This window comes from Serinus canaria, chromosome 4, assembly GCF_022539315.1.
Source record: "Serinus canaria isolate serCan28SL12 chromosome 4, serCan2020, whole genome shotgun sequence".
Lineage (NCBI taxonomy): Eukaryota > Metazoa > Chordata > Aves > Passeriformes > Fringillidae > Serinus > Serinus canaria.
In genome coordinates, this window is record NC_066317.1 from 59,345,585 (window position 1) to 59,362,792 (window position 17,208).

General features: G+C 40.1%; 1 protein-coding gene across 1 annotated transcript in view; it reads right to left on the reverse strand.

Annotated features, from left to right (window-relative positions):
• JAKMIP1 (janus kinase and microtubule interacting protein 1) overlaps positions 1–15,563 on the reverse strand; it is a 141,461-nt gene extending 125,898 nt beyond the window's left edge. The window contains exon 1 of the mRNA XM_030239075.2: positions 15,425–15,563. The gene's annotated coding sequence lies outside the window, so the exon portion shown is untranslated. The remainder of the gene's footprint in view (positions 1–15,424) is intronic.
• Between the last annotated feature and the right edge of the window lie 1,645 nt (positions 15,564–17,208).

Sequence of the window (17,208 nt, forward strand, 5' to 3'; positions counted from 1 at the left end):
AAGGGCATTTGAGGGGTTTTTGTTTGTTTGTTTGTTTTTTTCCAACCTTTTGAATGGAAACCAAAAATGAGAATAATGTTCCTAGAAAACTGTGTTTAAAAATAATTATAGAAGTATAGAGCAGCAATATAAAACAAAATAAATATTCCAATTCTCGCTAAGGAACACTGCTTCTACAAACTATGTCATGAACTTCTAATCTTAATGTAAATCTAGCAGTTCAAAAAAAACACCAATGGAATCTCTTTATTCCTAGAGAATGAATACACTTCTTTTACTCTCTTTGTTCTTGTGATATAATGCAAAATCATGTATTTTATTTTAGAGATTTTTGTATTTTTATAGATTTTTTATTTTTAGCATCATGTCTACTTTTGTTGAAATAAGATTTAAGATTATATCCTAAATCAAGAAAAGTAATTTTTTATATCTTGATTAAGATTGAATTTTCATTAGTGAAGATTGTGAAGTACATAATTCAAGTTTATTCCAGTCTGACCTGTTAATTAGTATTTTCATTTTTTAAAAACCCACCACACCCCAAATACACTGAATTCCATTAAAGATGGAATCTTATGTTTTGCTTGTCTTGTTTTAAGCATAGCACTGAAAAGGTGGGCAAATCAGACTACTGCTGCCAGTCAACACAGATTTTACAGCAGCCACATATTAGATTAAACTACAGAACTATATTTAACCTGAGAAGATAGGGTCCCATTTATGTAATCCTACTTTAGGAGCTTCTAATGAGTTAGTGCAGCCTAACCCAGATATGCCTGCCAGCAAGTTCCCTGCTCTTTCATGTAAACTCAATGATGAGAGTACAATTTCATTGTAAAAATTGCTGCACAGCACGAAGAGCACCCTTGTTAAATATGGCAATCATCAATATAATCAGTAACTTAAAAATAAACTTCTGCCTAATTTATCCCAGATTTATAACACAGACTCTTTATTTGTATTATATCTGCTATGTAACTATAGTCAGTGTTATTAAAGAAGATATTCCTAAGGAAGGGGAATATGCAGTCAATGGAATTAGGTAAATAAAAAGATTGGTGAGTTCTTTGACACTAGAGCATTCACTAGAGAGAGCAGATGCCTGCATTTACAAGTCAATGAACACATGGAGAAATTACTGAAAGATGCTTTAGGACTCAAATTATATGTTAAGTGAGTTATTACCACAGTGGCCTCTTTTTCCCTTGAAAATCTACAGACAAGGATGCTCATCCATCTCAGAAAAGTCTTCATCTTTCAGAGAGCATCCTCTGAGAGTCCTGCTTCCCCAGCTGAGGGTCCTGCACCCCATCACCTGCCCAGCAGGCACATATGGCATGAGGGGATCAGCAGGGCTGGGGCAACATCTGCCAGCTGATCAAAAGTGGCATTAATGACATGCTGAAAGCAGTTTAGATCACCCCTGCATGCTGAAAGACAGCTGGAGTGACAAAAAGTGTATGGGAAGAGCAGCACATTAAGATTACAGACGGGAAAAGGAGCAGGGAAAAGGATGAAGCTGTTCAGAACATGCTTTCTGACCCAAGTCATCTACTGTAAACACCTGCCAAAGGCAATCATACTGCTGCTTGAAATCAAGCACAGCATGAAATGCAAAACTGTGATGTAAGAAACAAAGACAGGAAAAATATTGCTAAAACCGGAAGAAATAGTTAAGAATTCATCATTACAATTCATCATTGTATCACGCAACTTCACTCCCTGTCATTTACAGATTTGGCTGGTTCTTCACTTGAAGTTCATCTCAACAAAGGAGCCCAACACAAAAATGTATATGTGTAAAAATAGTTTGAATTTCAGTGTCACTAGTTGCTTTCTCTACACTGTCTCTGCTGATATTGCACATAGAGGAAAAGTACTAAAAACGCAGTTCAGAGATGCCATTTCTGAACATCACATTTTCTCTGTGGCACTCAGAGGTCTTTCTCTCTTACTGTATCAGGTCCACAGATTCCAAGAGTCAGGGTAACTACACTAGGAATGGAAACACAGCATTCCCAAAACCAAACAGGGCCAATAGACCATAAACATGGTATCTTGGCTTCAAATGCTAATTATTTCCCTGCAAAGCTAAAGCTGAAGTCCAGAGGGAAGTACTTTTACTAATTTAGCTCTTCACAAAGCAAACACAGAAGTGCCTCAAAGACAAACAGTTTATATTTATTTTACCTAAATATTTTATAAAAAAAAACCTTGATGACAGGAAAGCAACAAATAATGGCCCCCAGTCTAGCAGAAATGTTGTCATTGGCTTGGCTGTTCACATGAAATACATTAATCCTAATGGGAGAGAGGGAGATGTGAACCCTCCTGCAACAACCTGGTCATTCAGATCAAGTGCAGAAAAGGGGCCAGGCACTGAACCATCTCACAAGCAGCTACATCTTTGTGTGCATCATATTCTGCACTATGAGGTGAAAGATTGGGAAGGGAAAGTCCAAAAGTTTAATTTTCTGTGAATGTGGCTTCAGTAAACTGAATGATCGATTTTTAGCATTCTTCTCAAGCTCAAGAAAGCTAATCTGTATGTCCAAGAAGGAAACAATACAATCAGTAGAAAACCTGGCATTACACAATGACTCAGCATGCTGACTGAGCCTCAAGCTCTGAATAAAGTATTTATAACGTATTCAAAATTTAGAAGGGTGGTTGCACTCACTCAAAGGGAAAAAGAAAAGGTATTGGTGAGCCAAGTAGTAAGGTAACTAAAAGCAAAAATCAGAAATTAGAAAACAAGTAGCTTGCTATTTAAAGAAAGACAAAAAAGGTCACTTTTCTTAATTTAAGGGCGATTCAGAAAAAAAAATCATTTATCAAAACCACTGTAAATACTCTGGAAATTTAAAGTCATCCAACATGACATGCTCTTGAAGTAAAAAGCTGATGTTGAATCCAGAAAGATAAATTCCATGCTTAGCACCTGTGAAATTTATTATAAAATACATTTCCTCAGCATTATAAAGGTAAATTTGAATCTGATTACTAACATTTAATATTACAAATGCATAAGATAAAGACATATTATGAATATTCATTAAAATGTCTTACATAAATGCAAGATGATCTGTGCAGACTGAAATATATATATTCTATCCTACAAAGAAAGATAATCTCAATGGAAGAAAAGAGGCAATACTGTAAAATGGAAATACAGACTGAAACATACCAGAAAGAGCTGAAATTCAAGTTACACAGGAGGCTTAGGTGCATCGTGAATAAAGAAGGAAGAAAACCTCTAAAAGTGAGAAATCATGCTATGAAGAAAAAAGAGGAAATGTATCAACTAGCCATACAATAATATGCAGATTATGGTACAGCCATATGAAACACCAGCACATAAATTCTACTTATGCGAAATAGAATGACTTTTAGACACGTTAGAACATGCAAAGCTGAGCTCCAGCTTACACATCAACACTATGAATGTGGCATCTTCCTACTGCCTCAGTATCTTGTCCAGAAGGATGACCAAGGAATTTATTGCTTTCCTGCCATGTGGATAGGCAGAACAATAACTAAACAACCATCAGTTTTGAGTACACTGCTTTCTGCCTTATCAGGAACAGGATGACAGTTTTGTCTCCTTGACATATTTCCATAGCCAGCACTCCAAACACAGACTCAGGAAATCAAACTCCCTTGGCATTAAAAGATGAAATAAATCTCTGCACAGAGCTATTATTCCCCACACATCTACTCAGGAACAGAAGCAGAGTCAAATTCTGATCCAACTGGCAGATTGTCTCTCTGCTAGTTGCAGTGATGTAGACATCAATTCTGAATTGTATTGCTCAGCATCACTACAGGAATATCCACAGCAAAAATCACTCAAATATAAAAGTCTGACCACATACTGCAAGTTAAAGCCCCTGTGAAACCCAGTGTTCTTAGAAATGCTTTCCTTTTTTTTATCTTGTAGTAAAAAAAATGGATTGGTTATGTGATTTTCAACACAAACACCACAGCAATCTACTCCAACTCTCTACAAAACCAGAGAAACACAAAATTTAATGGAAGTTCTTAAGTAATGAAGCTTTGATATTTAATTGATTTGCTTGAAACTATGAATTGCCAAAATCAAAACACTGTTTTAACCTGACAGTCCCATTGATACCAATATTGCATACTACACTGCAGCTTTATCCTAAGCAAAAATTTGTGTATCATCAAAAAAACTACTAACAGCATTCAGAAAAGACATTCCCAACACAGATCTGCCTTTGAACCTCTGCTTGCCATGGTTATAGGAGAAAGCTTTTCACATCTGCATAGGTACTACCCAGTCCAGTTTGAAGCCCAGATGACAGGACCAAGGGGTTTCAGTCTTCAGTGCCACTCTACATCTCTACAAATCAAAATTTCCTGCAACTCATTTCCAACATTTCTCTTGGACTCAGGTGTTTATTAGTTTATACTTATTTAAACAGCATTTAACTTTTCAGCCACCATTTCTCCAACATCTCACCAAAGTCAAAGAACCCTAGATACCACAATGCAGAATATTAGTTAACCAGAGAGTCACAGAACATACTGCTCCAATGGGATCTATAACCACCTTCATACAGCACAGGAGATGGTGCTGGGACACACTTTAAAATATCTGAAAAAATAAGTCCTCCTTAATCAATGGGATGAAATCTCTGCAAAGGGCCGTCAAGCTAGACTGCATCTGGTCTTGTTAAACTGGTTGTAAGTCAAAAGGACAGAAGTGGCCAAGGAAAGAAGACCAGGATCAAACCAGGGAATCTGAAGTCAGAATGTGCAGGACCAGATTCCAAAGGGAATGATTCTTGCTGTCAGTGAGTCATAACATCTCAGTGGAGATGTTATGAAAATATTTACCTGAAAAAAAACCAAAATAAAATCCAGAACTACTTGACAGTTTTCCACAGAGGAGAAATTATTATTAGTCACAGAAGTCTTGCTCAGGAACTTTAACACATGTTTCAAGCCATCTCTCTGCTCCTGATGTTGTGTTTGACAAGCCTAGTACAATTTTATCTGTTACCCAGAAGTGTCACAAGACAGAGCTCCTGTGTACCACAGTTCTCTAAGTTGATATCCAGCTAAAGCAGATGTACAGGACCAGCCTGCAGTTTACTACAACAGATTAAGAACACAATCAGGTTGACTCTGACCTCTCCCAGATTTATGCTAAGATGAAATGTTTCTCGTCTCTGTAACAGTGGCCTTTATAAAGACAAAGAGTGAGGTCTTTTTTCCTCTGGATTTGCATATGTGCTCTTTGCACAGCAAGGTATAATGAGAATAGCAATGGCCATGATCCCATACCAATGGTGTTTGCATGCAGCACCTTCAGCCACCTAAATGAATGTGACATGCAGCATTTTCACCAAACACCTTGCAGCCAAGCACAGTTTTAAAAGCCACAGCAAAAATTAACAACAAAGTTCTCGAAACATTAAGAAAGACTATCTGATATGTTACTTGGAGAAAGTTAAATCCTATCTGGCAAAAACAGGTAAGACCTTTGCACCCAATGCACAACATCTGAGGATTTCCACACTGATGTAGGTCTGCTGAGAGCTACCAAAGCACGAGCATTATTTACCCTGCTTATGTGCTCCATGCAACATGGAAGCTGTAGGGATACACATGACTGACAGAATCACTCAGAAAGAGCAGTCTCAAAACTGACTCTTCATTATTTCACTAGGCTGGAGCACCCACCACCTGCACAACTCACTGCAACCAAACACTCACTTCCAAATATCCAACTGGAGGCTCACAGACCTGTAGTGAACTGACCTGTAGTGAAACCAGCACTCTCAGGGCAATAGTCACTGCCTTCTTTATTGCTTTATCCTTCTCACGGGCTACAATGAGGGAAACACTGCATGTACACACTGCAAGAACACCCCTGCTTCAAAGGCACAACCATTTCTTGCCATCCAACACCTACCACCCCCATCCATCCCTAGGGGCTGGGATGCTGTAAGAATGCACCCCTTGTCCTGCACCCAAAGTGTCAATCTATCAAGAGTCTACAGTGATTATCAACACAGGCAAAACCACATAGCCTGTGGTCTGTGGTCTGCCAGGTTAGCACACAGAAGATCTCCTTCATGACCAGTCAACAACTCTAAGTTCAGAAACAAACACAGAATTATTGCTGGTGCATCTCCAGTGGCTTCAACGTGTTGTCTCTACCTTCTGAAAAACTTCATCCAGGTCTGAGGTCTGCCACCAAATAGAACAGACTCAGAGAGCACATGCAGTTGGAGGTCAAATGCATCAGTGGATGAAGAATTCAGCTCCTGAACATGAAGCCTACTGAAAAATGCTAAGAAATAAATTTTGCAGTTCAAATGAAAGGGCTTGGCATGTGAAAAAAAAACAAAACAAAACTAAGGACAACCAATGAAGTCCTAAAAATGCAGGTATGGATGATACAAAGCTTTGTTACATGTATTTTCACAGGTAGGTTTAATCAGTCTCAGAACTACAATACAACCTGAATATATTTATTGACATTGTAACTAATAAGTGTACTGTGTTAGTTTTATACTAATATAAAGAGTTAGCACCACGGAAGAAGGTCTGTGCACTTCTTCAATCATTTAAGTTTTCTTCTGTGGCTCCAAAGTCACATTTGTCTACTAAAATCCTTGGAATCCATACAAGCACCAACTTACAGTCCCACTTTTCAGGGCAGGTTTCCTCAGTCAGAAACACCTGCAGCATGGGCCATGTTAAAAGCTAGGGAAAAAAAATCCAAACTTAAGACTTTACTTCAGATTATTTACTGCTGATTGAAGAATGATATATGTGTAATCAAAGCCCCAAAACTGTAGCAGCTCTTCCCGTGCACAGAGGTCAGGATCACAATGAGTGTAACTCCTACTGTCAACCTCACTGCCTAGACTGGGTGTTATTTACATCCAGTGCCAATTCAGAACTCATGCAATAAAGGTGATGAATGTATGGATGATGGATCCACGTTATACAGACTGCAGCTGAGATCAGAATCAAATGAGTCAGTGTCAAGAGGGCTCTTATTTTTCTACTTTAAAATCTACAGCCTTTGCAAGGGAGAAGCCATGAAAACATTTCTATCACCCACAGGGTGGGGTGCATCTCAGGCAATATGAAACAGGAAAAAGTAAAAATGCTTTGTGTAATTCAAAACCCCCAAAAATAAGAGTTTCATATTGCACAGCTTCATTGTTAAAGAAAGTATCTCACACTTAAAGATTCCTTCCACATTAAAAAAAAATATTTCAGAAAACAGAATGGCATGGCTTAATCTGTGCAGAACATGTACTCCTCCATCACGACAAAGCACAACAAAATAAGAACATGTAGCATTCTGACATCAACAAAGCTGCCTACATAGACGCCCACTCTTTCTTATTTTCTCTGCAGTATATTTTTTTTAACTCACTCATTTCCTTCTGCATCTTTCTCACCATTCTTGACTTATCTACTCCCCATACAGCTTCTTCAGACTTGTTTTGACATGAAGACTGACCGTGGCAATTTCACATGAAGACTGATCTTACAAACAGTTCAGAATACAGCATCCATTTAAATTTTTTCTTCTCCATCTTTATTTATATACTAATAAAAATAATTTCCTTGAGAAACAGAGATGTTATTCCAGAGTATCTGAAATAACTAGAGCAGGAGAGTTATTCCACAGAGCTAAGCTTCATGCTGTCATATGTTCACACATTTGGTCCCACCTCCCAGTAAGGAGCTGGCAATTACTGCATTCCAGTGCAGGACCATGGATTTTTTCCAGCTCCCTTAGTCCACATCCTAGTTACAGCTGATTATGGCAGCTGAAGCAGCAATGCATTTTTGCATCAGATGTGCAAAGGCTAGACATACTGGACTGGGTATGAAAGAGCAAACCTGCAGCATATATTGGGGAGGTTTTCTGCAGATTAGGATTATTGTTCTTGACAATCATGATATTCACAGCTCTTCTTTCTGATTTTATACTCACAGATCTAAATCTCAAAAAATGCACTGTATTTATTACCTCAAGTGATAAAGTAACACATCCCTCTGAAGGTTTTAGATTTTTCTCTACTTTGTGTGAGGAAACAGCAAATAATTGGAATCCTGTGTTGCTTTTGTGCTATTTGAAGGATTAGCCTCTCCTCAGTTCCTGGACAATGCATATATTAAGTACACTAAGTGCTGTGATTAGAGCTTAAACACTGTCTAAATAAGACACATCTCCAACACATTCCCTTGTAAAGCATAATTTATCATTATTATGCAATTATGCTAAAGTGCTAGTATGCAGGAATCTTCTATTTCACCCAGTTCATCAGATAGGCTGATGAAACAGATTTATCTGTATAATAATTCTTGGAGCATTTTCTGAGTACACACAAAATTCTCAGCATTTAAACTTTTACTCTTAGAAAGCACAGCTTTTTACCCAATACCTATATTCCTAACAGCTCACTAAATAGACAGACTATCTAGATCAGATATACCTAACTATGGCTATGGTCACAGTTCCCTTTTTGATGCAGAAGTAGGCATCTACTTTTTAGACTATACATAAGGAAAGGCTAAGGTGAAAAGATGGAGAAAAAAAGTACAAAAAATCCTAAAAATATTTCAGGCTTTCTTACACAGTGCACATTACCCCCAAAAAAACCCCAAATCTGCCAGCAATAATATCTATAAAAAATATTTGTTATTGACATAAAGGCAGGGTTGGTAGTTAGCTGAATGCAGGAAAGCTTTGCATTTTTGCTGCAAGAGGCAGTAATAGCTCCAACCTCCCAGCTGGTCAAATATAGAATCTAAAAAATTCTGAGAAATTTCAGGATATGATGGCAATCTACAAAAAAAATCCAAACAAATCCAGACAAAACCCAAAATAAACAAAGAAACAAAAATCCCACCACCAAACCAAATGAGAAAGCATTAACGAGAGATATAATGAGTTTAAAGGGATATAGTGAGTTGTCAGGAACACAATCGTCCAAAAGATTCATTTTTCAAGGTGACTCATTGCAAAGAACACAAGTTCATGCCATTCATCAGTAAAACTTGACCAAAAATACCAAAAAGAGGCTCATCTAACCTCTGCAATCAAACACATATGTCTTAAGTTCTGGAGCAGGAGATTTATCTTCAAGACTTCAAGCATTTCACACATGTAGATTGAAATTGTCCAACAAATGCAAAAATTAGTCATAGGGGACTCAGAGAAAGCAGAAGCATTTAAGGCTCATTTCCGTAGGAAGCCAGGCTACAGCAAATGTAATTAAAGTTTTTAGTAAGAGTTTGCCATTTTACTAAAAAAACCTCAGAATTACCAGAACAGTCAGTAAGTGCTGGGGCACAGCATCCCATCCTCCCTGCCATCCTACGTGCTGGAAGCCAAAGCCTCATGCAGAAGCTAACAGGATGATTATCTTGAGAAGGATTATGCTGCGCAGAGAAGCTGAAGTCTGCCTTTGTGAGAATTAAATCCATCATCCTTACTGGTCAGCTGAATTATTTTCTTTTGCCATAGTGCAGATAAATTATCAATTGGTCTTCCTTAAAATGAGTGCATCTCAAAGAACATAAGAAGGTGGGATAAGGTGTATTTGCAGATTTGTTTGTTTGTTTGTTTAAGAACTAGGGAGTGCAGAAGAGGATTCAAAAGGAAAAAGGAATTAATTCTTTTATAAGAAATAAAAGTCTGCCACACTAAATTAGCAGAGTATAATTATAATATAGTCTATATCTAACAAACTTAGCAATAAATGGTTGAGCCATGATCTGTTCTACAGGAAATGCCAAGATGTGACTCAAGTAGATCAACATAAGTTAAAACACTGTGAAAGTACTGCTTTACACCTTGATACAGGAAAAAAGTTGGTTCTTGGAGTTTCATTTCTCATTTCTAAGCAATTCAGAGAAGGAGCACTTCCCTACACACTCTCCATTCTGACAGGATCCAGATAGAGCAGAAAGTATTACGGGAAGCAGTTCCTTCAAAACCAGAGCAGTGCTTGCACCTTAGGGACTCAAACAGAATGAGAATCACTGTCTCACAAAGTAAAACCTTCAGCCTGGAAACACATCCTGATTAGACTCAGGGCAGACATGCATCACATCACCACATGTATTTATAAACATGGGTAATAAGCTTGTTCAGAGAATTAGCAGTTCACAAGAAAACAAGGCTTGTATCTTTGGCTGGTAGTTCACACACAAGCTAGTGAGAAGAAATGCAAAGTATTGGACACTTTTTTGCACAAACAGAAGCATTACAGTGCAGTAAATAAAAACCTACCAGATGCTGAATACTGCTCTGAATAGAAAACAGAAAAAGAAAATAAAATCTCAGCCTCATAATCACTGACATTTTGGAAAGTCTTACTAAAATAATCTATTTTAGTTAGATAAGATGTTTCTTGTTCTGACTGTTGAAGAAGAAGAAGAAGTTAATTTTGGAAGAATCCACAGAGGATTGTTCTGCAATGGCTCACTCTTACTCAAACAATAATAATAACAACAATAGTCGCACCTCAGTTTCAATTGCACCAACATACCACTTGCCTCACCTCTTCTTAAAATGAATAGATAATGTTAGGATTAAATTTTAGTGTGTTCTACTCACAGGGAAAAACAAAAAAAATCACCTCCTCACCTGCACAGCAAAGTCAAAGCAATCAGATATGCAGACACTGCCCATAATGAAGGCTGAAAACCATGCAGACCATGGACAAAGGGACACTTCTGACTGAGGTTACACCCAGGAAGCCAAACATTTCATCTGCAACACATGCTGAGCATCAGTGCTAAATCAAAAGTGAAACTGCAGAATGCAGCTGTGAGACTCTACTGACACTTCCTTCCTGGATGGAAAGGTAACAGCTATCACAAGGGCAACTCAAAGCTTTCAGTCATAATGTCTTGTGAAATGCAAGTTAAATTTAAATGGACTAGGAAATATGAAAAAACATACTTTCTGAAAGAGCTCTCATTTCCTTAATGTCAAGGGAGGGTGCTAAATATAGGGCAACGTGGGGTTAAAAATGGGCTAAAAGTGTGAAGAAAACTGAACAGAAACTTCAAAGAGTTAAGAGAGACATCTTGATCACCTTATAGTTGTGGCTACATTCACCATTTAGGAAGGAACAAATAAGCCATGCATGAACAAATACGTTTAACATAAATAGCTCCTCTCTTAATCTTACACTGATTACAGAATGTCAGCTTGCAGATTAATCATATAGGTTTTAAAAAACATCTGCAAGAAACAAATCAACTAATATTTACATCAAAGTTCCCTTATTATCAGAACAAAGCAAAGATGTCCTTCAGCCATCTTCCACTAAAAACAAAGTAAAGTCAAAGCAAAGCAAACCAATGTTGACTGTGCTTTTTGAGGATGACATAACAACTATTTAAAAAAGTCTATTCATTACTTCTAAACATTACAGAATTTAGGTGATTTTTACATCAATTTCACTTTTACCTCCAGAAGCTGGTTTCAGTTTATTGGATTATTCAGCTTGTTAACAGGAAAGCACCAGAACAACTTCATGTGTATGTTTATGTTTTTATAAAATGTGCCTTAGGTAACCCTCTCTTAAAGCCAAGGATTTGAAGATAAATTAGAAATTACCACTCTATATCTTTGTTTTCATCAACATGTAATTTCCATTGTGAACAAGACACAGACTGACTACAAGTTTCTGTGAACTAACAGAACAAAAATAAACTAAGGAAATTCCCACTGTATTCCCCACTACATCAAGCATTATCCACTCTTGTCCAACTTAACAGCTCCAGGTGGGAGCCTCCCAAATACATCTGGCTCTTCATGTGCATTTATGCATGTGTTTGAGAGCCTATTTGGTAAAGAAAGAATGCATCCAATCCAAAGGCAGCTGTGGAATGAAATGCCAGATCTATGAGCTTGGATTGTGTTGGGAGGAAAAGGGGAAGACCTCACCCACCACAGCACATGGCAGAAGCTTCTCTTCAGCTGCCATTCTTATTAGACAAAGTGATGAAATATTGCAAGTAAGGAAGCTACCAACCAAGTTTTAGTGATTTCTAAGAAAGGCCTACAAAAGCATTCCATCTGTCAAAGACAAAGTTCTGTCATTTACAATAATGTGCAAAGGATAGAAGAAGTATCATGGAAAAAAAGAATGAATGAAAAATTAGTTTAAACTACTACTGTGGTTCCATTTTGCCCCACTGACAATGAATCTGCATCACTTTGAACTACTATCGATTTTTACCTGTTACTGAAGTTAGGGCTCATAAAGTTTGCTATTTTAAAAAACCTTAGCAATAACTAAACAGAAGAAACAAAATTTGCATACAGGAGTGAAACTTCCCAAGATGGAAAAACTCCACTTTTTGAGATCATTAACTCTAGATATTTTATTGTAACATGTGGAGAAAACAATGACCATGAAATGGATTTTCCTTGCTAATGCTGAGTAACATTGCAATAAGTACCCTAAATTAACAATTGTTCTAAATATGGAATTTTTTAATGAGAAACAAGAGATGGAATGTGTTTGTGCATATCAGTACACAAAGCTGCAATTAAGGCTTTGGGGATATTCTGAATATTGTGCCTTCAAAATGCAGAAGAACAGAGTTAATGAAAGTTGAGAGAAAAAAAATCAGGAATACAGACAAGGACATGAGGAAGGGCTTGATGTTTTCTTTGATTGATGGCAGAGCAACTTTGGTTCAACATTAATAAATGGAGATGCAAGAATTAGTTGTATCTGACCAAATATTCTCTTACACAGAGGCAGCATGCAACCAACTTTGCTTTTATACAAAGGGGCAATCCAATTTCACATTCTTCAGTATTTTCTGCTCCCTGACATGCATTTATGCCAGCTCCATCTGGCTTTGCACAATCCAGAAATACAGCCCAGGCCCGTTTCCTTCTTCATATACTTGCTACTCCTACATCTCCCATCTTCTACCATTATCCAACCAAAATGCTCTACAAGAAAGAAAATCTATACATGGAAGTAACTATCAACATTTTTATACAGACAATTATACTTAAAGGCAGAAACTGACAGCAGAGCTGGGATGAACTGCAAAGAAGATGGTGCTGTGGACATAAAGGTAATAACCATGGAAAACAAAACGTGAGCTTGAATGAGATGGACCTCTGAGAGTAGAATCTAAGAAACCGCTGCTCCATCACTGTGACTTGGAATTAATATTTGAAAAGAGCACATCTCTTTCAGTTCAAGCCTCATTTATACCTCAGGTTCAAGACATGGCCTCTTTCGAGGATATTTCCAGCTCCTGCATTCCCGTAACAACAATCTAAGACACTAAAGGAGCATTCATCTAAGTGGAGAGCGAGCGTTGCTCAGAGCAAAGCATTTCCAAAAAGCAAATGGAAATAAAAAGCCTTCATCTACATGCAGGAGAACTTCACTATGTTAGGCAAATCTCTACACCAACGGCCTCTTGCAGTACTTGTGTCAGCCTGTAGCAGATGAGCCCCAGTGCCTCAGTGAAGGAGTCCCAGGAGTGGCCTCCTTGAACTTGCAGAGCACCTCTCCCAAAAGTGGTCTCGCCACCCATAAGAATCCCCTCTCCCACAAGATCCAAGGTTCTTGGCCTTTCTGTTTGAATCTCTATTCAAAGATTAGATTAGTATTAACAACCTAACTCCGTGTACCTATCCAGGAACAAAAAGCTCAAACCTCAAAAGACCCCACACTACCTCAGGTGCAAGAAACAAAGTCATCCCAGTGAACCAAGAAGTACAAACAGAGCAGAGACAGAAAACAAATGTTCTAAGCCATACACAGTATCCCAGCTTTTGTATCACAGTAACTAATTTCAGCATTATTAACAAAAAGATGTGTTTTTTCAATGCAGAACAGAACCACCATGTCAAAAAATAATTAAGGCAAAATTTAAAGGTCTATAGAAAAACCTTCCTGCCTAAATGCACCATGAATTAGTGTGTCTTACAATCACAAAACACTTATTTTCAGCAGGTTTTGGAAAACCAACACAAAGATATTCACCCTTCACCATACAAAACCTGAAACTGAAGCTGGCATCTCACAGAGATGAAACACAGCATATCCTAATAAGCATTACAGAATCCAACTCCTACATAAATATTGAAGCACATCAAGCTTACTGTCAGTAGAGACCAACTGTGTAAGAAGAGGCAGTACTGTGTATATATGATGGGTTCTAAGCATAGGGCAGGGATCTCATTGAGCAAAACGAATCTCTGAATTAAGTGGATCTCAATTCCTTCCCCCTTACAGAATTTGCTAGGATTTCTTTTCTTTCTTCTTCTAATAATTCAATTAATTTTAAAATAAATAAATACAGTCAGTTATCATTAACATAATTTCTTATGATTGTTTTGATTAAGCAGTGTGGTGCATGGAAGTTATTTGTAAGGCTAGTAAATGTATAAATACCTAACAAAAATAATTCTTGCTAGTTCATCCTCCTCTAATTTAGAGATCTTGTAAATCTGCAGTGACTTGCAGGCACAGCCACTGCTTTAAGGGCTGATGGAAAGAACTTTTTTTAAAATCTCATCCATCCACTAGAACAAACCAGTCTTGATGGGGAACCAAGAGAGAAAAATTACAGTGTGTGCAGGTATGCCTCTGATCCAGCCCACTGGAGTGATCTGTTCTGTAGTGTTGCCATAGAAAATGGAAAGGAAGCCTCCAATTAGGGACGAGGTCACATTTAAGCTGAGATATTATGTAAATATCAGCCAGACAGCACCGTGAAAAAAAAAAAAATAAAGGCCTCATCCTGCCAGCCCTCCAAGGGCAGGCCTCGGGTTCGCTCCTAGAACATCCCTGCTGGCAGGACCTGGCTTGCAGGAGCAGGTGCCAGCACCGGAGGTTGCCCCGGGGACCCCCGGCACCGCAGGTACGGCCCGGGAGGGGGCGGCGGCGGCGCCGGGATGCTCCGGACCGTCATGCCGCCGTGCCGCGGCTACCGGGGGGGTGGGGAGCACAGGGAGCCCCCGGAGCTGTCCCGGCCCCTCCGCGGCCGCGCTCCGGCCCGCTGATGGCTGCGGGGGAGCTGCGGGAGGGCGGGGGCCGGCAGGCGACCGGCCGAGCGGGCCCCCTGGGCGGGCTGGAGCCGCCTCGCCCCGCCTGGGGACACCCAGCCCCTGCCCCGCCAAGGACCGGCCCCCCTTCCCGGGGCTTCCTCGCCCGTCGGGTCACCGGCACGGGCGGGCGAGCGGAGAGGAGAACAGCCTCGCCCCGCCCCGGGATGCACTTTTTTCCCTTAGGCACCTCGCACGACCAAAGTCTCCGAGCGCGGCAGCATCCTCCCTCCATCCCTCCATCCCTCCATCCCTCCGTCCTCCCTCCCCTGCCACGCCGTGCCCGCGCCGCCCCCGCATCACCCACTCGTGCCCACTCACCCACTCGGCGGCCAGCGACGGCGGCAGGGCCCGGCCGAGCCCCTGCCCACTCCTTCCCCGGGGATCCGCCGGCGCGATGCGGACACAGCAGCGGCGCAGCACCGCCCGACAGCCGCACCTCGCTGCCGGCCCCCGGTCCCTCCCCAGCTGTCACCGGCGGCCCGCCCTCGGGGGCGGTGGCGGCCGGGCCCTCCCGCGGCCCCGCCCCGCGCCCGCCGCCGCTCGGGGCGCTCGGCAGCGCGGCCGCGATGGGTCCGCGGGGCTGCGGCTCCGGGAGAGCCGCCCCGCAAGCCATGGGGACCGGGTCCTCTCGCTCGGTCCCCGCTTCAGCAGGTGCAGGCTCGTCTGGCACAGAGCTCCCAGGGGATGGACCCATTTAATTTTTTATGTCACTCAAGAATTAGACAAGGAGTTGTCAGAGCAGCTCATCTGCGGACGCGTGTAAATCGTGATGCCATTTAAAACCTCGTTCTTTTGTCAGAATGGAAGAGAATATCAGCTTGAAGCTCCCGGGCTCAGGCTTTGCTGGGGGTTTCAAACCAGACTGACTCCTCCGTGCATCGGCTGTGAGCGCACCTTTACTAAAATGCTGTTCGTGGTTATATTTCTGTTGATCCAGATTCAGTGATGACCCAGTGAATGCAGCAGAAATGTGTTCTGTGAGCCAAGCACCAGACCTCAGGGACAGGGAACAGTCATGATAACTGACTCAGTGTTATATTGGTGGTTTATGCAGAATTTGTGTAAACTGGCCTCAAATCAAGGAGAAAATAAACAAGTTTACCACTCCATTTGTTTTGCTGTTGCTGCTGCTGCTGTAGTGCTAGGTTTGCGCTTAGTTTAAAAAGACAAGATGGCTATGGGAAAAGAGATTTGAACAGGAATCACAACATACAAGAAACATGCATCAGCCTCAGAACATACTCAAAGTAGGTTGATGGAGTTCGGCAGAGAGACAGCTCAGGGCAGCATCATCACAGGCACAGAAATTTGAGAAGGGAACACTTCAGTATTGCAGATAAAACTAACTCTTATTGACGGCCACACTGAATGATTAGAATCCAAACTGGAATGCACATTTTAACAGTCAAGGCAATTAAACTGAAAAACCTTATGAGACTAAAAGGGAATATTCATTGCTGGGTGGTGTGAAGCAACACTTTCCAAAGGGAGGCATTTCAAACAAGACCTAAAGGAATTCTTGTAGCCAGAATGACCCCAAAAGTTCCTTCTCTATATGAGAAAATACCACTTTTGATTTTAAAATCAATACAAATTGAATGTCCCAGCTGGTGTTAATTACTTCATGTAGTCAATTTTTACCATTTTCTAAGAAAATTTCAGGTATAAATGTTTGATACTTAGGCTTTTAAAAAATGCCAACACATTTATTAGTGGCTGTGTTCCAAGTCTGGATTAATGAAACCAGAATAAGCAGCTTGTTATGCTTCAGCTGCTATCTAACTGTTCATAAGAGTAGGAATCTGGGGCCTTAGTTCTGGCCCTGGTCAGGAAGAGGGGAAATTGTAGCTCATAAATTATATATGCATGGTATTATACTAGTGTTATGTGTTGTGCAAGGATGCAGTGCTGTGTTCTGCAAAAAGGCAGGATGTTCTCTATAGGATTTGCTTGTAATGGGTAGGTGCATAGGGTTGTTACAGGCAAAGTATTTTCTTAATAAATAATTTTCACTTGAAATTACTTGAAAATAAAGAAGAAAGTATAGTTTATATCTTATTTAGCACTTTGTTTCTCAGTATTTTTCATTAATATAAATGTTT